This window comes from Mirounga leonina, unplaced genomic scaffold, assembly GCF_011800145.1.
Source record: "Mirounga leonina isolate KUSES-001 unplaced genomic scaffold, KU_Mleo_1.0 Mir_165, whole genome shotgun sequence".
NCBI lineage: Eukaryota > Metazoa > Chordata > Mammalia > Carnivora > Phocidae > Mirounga > Mirounga leonina.
Window position 1 is genome coordinate 42,491,800 of NW_023270415.1, and position 6,546 is coordinate 42,498,345.

Consider the following 6,546-nt stretch of genomic DNA (forward strand, 5'->3'; position numbering starts at 1 on the left):
AATAGCACAAGTGACAAAAGAAAAAACAGACACACCAAACTTCATCAAAATTGAAAACATTTGTGCTTCAAAGAATCCCATAAAAAAGATGAAAAGACAATCCACAAAGTGAGAGAAAATATTCTCAAATCATATATTTGCTAAGGGACTTGTTCACAGGGTATAAAAAGAGCTCATACAACTCAGTAATAACTCAATTAAAAATAATCAAAAGATCTTAATAGACATTTCTCCAAGAAAGATATACAAATGGTGAATAAGCACATGAAAAGATGCTCAATATCATTAGTTATCAAAGAAATGCAAATCAAAACCACGATGAGTTACAACTTAATACCCACTAGGATGACTATGATCAAGAAGATGGATAATAACAAGTGTTGGTGAGGATACAGAGAAATTGGAGCCCTCATATACTGCTGGTGGGAATGTAAAATGGTGTAGCCACTTTGGGAAACAGTCTGGCAGTTCCTCAAAAGGTTAAACAGAGTTACCATAAGACATACCCATTACATTCTTAAGTATATGCTCAAGAGAAATGAAAACATGCATTTACACTAAAAACTAGTACCTAAATATTTATAGCAGTGTTATTCATAATAGTGAAAAAAAGTGGAAATGACTCAACTGATGAATGAATAAATAAAATATGGTATATTCATACAGTGAAATATTATTTGACCATAAAAAGGAATAGTAAGTGCTACAACATGGACAGACCTTGAAAACATTATGCTGAGTGAAAGAGGACAGTTACAAAGAGCACATGTTTTATGATTCCATTTATATGAAATGTCCAAAATGGGCAAATTTATTGAGACTTAAAGTATAGTCTCAATAAATTTAGTAGTTGGGTAGGTCTGGGAGTAGGGGGTCAATGGAGAGTGCCCAGGGTCCTGGGATGGAGACCTGTGTTGGCCTCTCTGCTTTGTGGGGAGCCTGCTTCTCCCTCTCCCCTGATTGTGCTCTCTCTTTCTCAAATAAACAGATAAAATCTTAAAAACTCTATGGTCAACTAATCTTCAACAAAGCAGGAAAGAGTATCCAATGGAAAAAAGACAGTCTCTTCAACAAATGGGGCTGGGAAAATTGGGCAGCCACATGTAGAAGAATGAAACTGGACTGTTTTCTTACACCATACACAAAAATAGACTTAAAATGGATTAAAGACCTAAATGTGAGACAGGAATCTATCAAAGAGGCAGCAACCTCTTTGAGCTTGGCTGCAGCAACTTCTTGCTCTACACATCTCCAAAGGCAAGGGAAACAAAAGCAAAAATGAAATGCTGGGACTTGATCAAGATAAAAATCTTTTGCACAGCAAAGGAAACTGTCAACAAGACCAAAAGACAACCTACAGAATGGGAGAAGATATTTGCAAATGTCTTATCAGATAAAGGGCTAGTATCCAAGATCTATAAAGAACTTATCAAAAAAAAAAGAACTTATCAAACTCAACACCCAAAAAACAAATAATCTATTCAAAAAATGGGCAGAAGACATGAATAGACATTTCTGCAAAGAAGATACACAAATGGCCAACTGACACATGAAAAAATGCTCAACATCACTCGGCATGAGGGAAATACAAATCAAAACCACAATGAAATACCACCTCACACCAATCAGATTGGCTGAAATTAATAAGCCAGGAAACAACAAATGTTGGCGAGGATGCGGAAAAAGGGGAACCCTCTTACACTGCTGGTGGGAATGCAAGCTGGTGCGAATGCAAGCTGGTGCAGCCACTCTGGAAACAGTATGGAGGTTCCTCAAAAAGTTGAAAATAGAGCTACCCTATGACCCAGCAATTGCACTAATAGGTATTTCTTTCTTTCTTTTTTCTTTTTAAGATTTTATTTATTTGACAGAGAGAGAGCACAAGCAAGGGGATTGGCAGAGGTAGAGGGAGAGGCAAGGCTCCTGGCTGAGCAGGGAGCCCAACGTGGGGCTCGATCCCAGGACCCTGGGACCATGATGAAAGCAGATGCTTAACCGACTGAGACACCCAGGCGCCCCTGCACTACTAGGTATTTACCCAAAAGATACAAACATAGTGATCCAGATGGGCACCTGGACCCCAATGTTTATAGCAACAATGTCCACAGTAGCCAAACTATGGAAAGAGCCCAGATGTCCATCAACAGATGAAAGGATAAAGAAGATATATATATAGTGGAATATTACTCAGCCATCAAAAAACGAAATCTTACCATTTGCAATGACATGGATGGTACTAGAGTGTATTATGCTAAGTGAAATCAGTCAGTCAGAGAAAGATAAATACCATATGATTTCACTCATATGTGGAATTTAAGATATAAAACAGGATCATAGGGGAAGGGAGGGAAAAATAAAATAAGATGAAATCAGAGAGGGAGACAAACCATAAGAGACTCTTAACTATAGGGAACAAACTGAGGGTTGCTGGAGGGGAGGTGGGTGGAGGGATGGGGTAACTGGGTGATGTGATGAGCACTGAGTGCAAGTGATGAATCACTGAACTCTACCTCTGGAACTAATAATACACTATTTATTAATTGAATTTAAATAAAAAAAGTTGCTGATATTTTATCTAGATATAGCAATGGAGATGCTACTGCAGATTTTTTTGTGGCAGGAGAGGATATTTGCATTCCTTTTAGTCATTTTCTATGCAGTCATTTGTAAAGGAAGAATTTACAAATTGGTGTGAAGTGGATGAATGCATCTGGCTTTTCAAATAGTGGCTGTGGTCTCAGTGCATGGGAATGGGTAGGATGGGATCAAAGCCACATGTGTGAACACTATAATGATCACTTGAATTTCTGCATTGAATTTAGTTGCCTAAAATAGACAGTTGTCATTTATTTTGGCTCTTCATTCATTCTGGTTCAGCATCTGAACCCTTAATAAAATGTCAAGAGAATATTTGTTTAATTCCCCATCCTAAGTGTCAGGGTGGAACCGACTGTCTTTTACTATAGTTGCTGAAAATGCTAGATTTTTGCTTTTCCAATCCTCTTTGCAGGAGAACACAAGCATCTATCATAACAGTCATGAATTCCTGTATTAGAATTTTATTCAGGCACTCATAACTCAAGAAGTTAAGAATAAGAACTTTCTCTTTAAGACTGCAGGGCCAATCAGCTGAAGGTGTTTCCTTACTGAACAAGATTCTATATTCGGGAACCATGGCTACTTAGTTTCAAGGTCTTCTAAAGATTCTGTTAGTTACCTGATACCTTCTTAATTTATTTCTTTTTCTTCTTAATTTAGCCAGAACTTGCCTCTGTTGCTTGCAGTTAAAAGCCCTGACTGATAAAACACTCATTAACACACTATCTAGTTAATCTCAGGGCTAATCAGTCACCAGAATGGGCTGCTTTTCTGGAATGTGAAGGGCAATGATATTCAATGGAGGCTGTGTAACAGGATTAAAAAGGACGAAAGCCATTTTAATTCTTCAAACGCATTTAAAAACAAATTTATTTTTAATAAATAGATATTAAAATGATATAAAGTTAATTAATTAAAAGTGCCTGTTAACCACTTACACCCAGACAACAGGAATAAACCAGGACTGTCTCAGGCAGAATAGGAGGAAAGGCATCCTTGTTGCAATAGACTGGAAGTACACAGTTCTTTGTGTACCCAGAAGGTCCAAATGCCTCCCTGGTTGTGAATGTCTACAAATATTCCAGGCAGTCAGTTTCTGTGGACCCAATGTTGAAATCTCAGAATCTGGAGCTGACATGATCTTAATGTAGGGTTTTTCCCATTGATACCAAACCTAATCCTGTATATTGTCCTTTTGTATGATCTGGCCTTAATCAGGGCCATCCTAGTAACATTGACATTTTTAATAACTTTACATAGAAGTAGGAGTATGGATTAAAATAGAAGTTTGGAGCAGGAGTCTTTACCTACTTCATTCTTGCACTGATTTGCCTATGTATCTTTATTTTGAAAAGTCAACTTCTCTTATAAATTATGCTGTTATGATGAGCCTCTCTGTACCTACACATTTGCATATTTTTTTCTTACTGTCTTAGGCCTAATGTCTAGCAGTTGAATATCTAGGTCAAAGAGTATGTATGATGTTTGTAAGGTTCTTCTGAATTGGCTTTCAGAAATTACCAGTTTAAATTCAGAGTAATAATGGATGAGAAAGCCTACTTCTACCCCATCAACACTGGACTTATCTTTAATATTTGTAACTTTAGTAGGTGAAAATTTGTATCTTAATTTTATGTCTTTGAAATACCAGATTTTAGACCATATCCACTGACTCCTAGATTGTACATATTTCATATGATTATGGGACACTTTAATGTTGTTTCCTATGAATTTCCTATAGGTATCATACCTTTGCCCATTTTAAGCTGTTTTCATTTTTTCCTGTTTGATTTATAAAAACCATTCATATATATTAACTATCTAACTACTTGGCTGGCTAGCTAGGTAGCATATACATTGCTATTATGTGAGCTATAGACACTTCTCCAGTTTTTTTTTTTCCCATTGTATTTTGCTTATGGTGATTTTGACATCCATAAGTTTATTTATTCCCATCCTACTGAAGTCATATATAGCCAGCTCATCCTTTTATATTTTGAATATGCCTTTATACTTATAAAGACCAACTCTACTCTGAGTTGAGAAAAATTTCCTCTTTTTCCTTTTTTTTAAAGTTTTTATTTAAATTCCAGTTAACATGCAGTGTAATATTAGTTTCAGGTATACAATTTAGTGATTCAACACTTCCATACAACACCCAGGCTCATCACAACAAGTGCACTCCTTAATTCCCATCTTCTATTTAATCCATCACCCCACCAACCTCCCCTCTGGTAATCATCAGTTTGTTCTCTATAATTAAGGATAGAGTTTAAGAATATGGTTAAGAATCTGTTCCTTGGTTTGCCCTCTTCTCTCTTTTATTTCCCTGTGATCATTTGTTTTGTTTCTTAAATTTCTTTCTCTGACTGACTTATTTCACTAAGAATAATACTCTCTAGCTCTATTCACATTGTTGCAAATGGCAAGATTTTATTCTTTTTTATGGCTGAGTAATATTCCATTGTGTAGCTATAACACATCTTCATTCGTTCATCAGTTGATAGACATTTGGGCTCCTTCCTTAATATGGCTATTGTCGATAATGCTGCTATAAACATAGGGGTGCATGTATCCCTTTGAATTAGTATTTTTGTATTCTTTGGGTAAATACCTACTAGTGCAATTGCTAGATCCTAGGGTTGTTCTATTCCTAACTTTTTGAGGGAGTTCCATAGTGTTTTGTTTTTTTTAAATATTATGTTATGGTACAGAGATGTTTTATTTTTTATTTTTTTAAGATTTTACTTATTCATTTGAGAGAGACAGAGAGAGCACAAGCAGGGGGAGAGGCAGAGGGAGAGGGAGAAACAGACTCCCGGCTGAGCTGGGAGCCTGACATGGGGCTTGATCCCAGGACCTGGGATCATGACCTGAGCCAAAGGCAGATGCCCAACCATCTGAACTACCCAGGTGCCCCTCCATAGGATTTTTTAAAGTGACTGCACTAGTTTGCATTCCCACCAAGAGTGCAGGAGGGTTCCTTTTTCTCCCATGCTCTCCAACACTTGTTGTTTCTTGTGTTACTGATTTTAGCCAATCTGACAGGTGTGAGGTGATATCTCATTGTAGTTTTGATTTGTATTTTCCTGATGATCAGTGATATTGAGCATCTTTTCATGTGTCTGTTGGCCATCTGTAGGTCTTCTTTGGGGAAATGTCTGTGCATGTCTTATGCCCATTTTTTAATTGGATTATTTGTTTTCTGGGTGTTGAGTTATATTCTTTTTTTTGTTTGTTTCAAATTTTTTATTTAACTTATAGTTAGTTAACATATAGTGTAATATTGTTTTCAGGAGTAGAATTTAGTGATTTATCACTTACATATAACACTCAGTGCTCATCCCAACAAATGTCCTCCTTAATACCCATCACCCATTTAGCCCATACCCCGCCCACCTCCCCTCCATCAACCCTCAGTTTGTTCTCTTTAATTAAGAGTCTCTTATGGATTGATAGTGCAAACAAGTATTCTGATTTGAATTTTCCTTAGCACTTATTAAACTCTTATGTCTTCTTGGATTTTTTTTTTTTTAATTTCATAGTCTTCCTACTGAGTTCTATGTCAGGACAAAAATGCCTTAGTTATTACAGCTTTTTTATGCTTTTAAGTTATAGCAGTTTTTTCCCCTCCTCCACCCCAAATTTTTTGAGTATTTTTACTTGCTTAATTTACCATGGATTTTATTTTATTTTATTTAAAGATTTTATTTATTTATCTGAGAGAGAGAGAGTGAGTGTACAAGAAGGGGAAGGGGCAGAGGGAGAGGAAGAAGCAGACTCCCTGCTGAGTGGGGAGCCCAACACAGGACTGGATCCCAGGACCCCAAGATCATGACCTGAGCCGAAGTTAGACAAATAACTGACTGAGCCACTCAGGTGCCCCTACCATGGATTTTATTTTATTTATTTATTTATTTATTTATTTATTTATTTATTTATTTATTT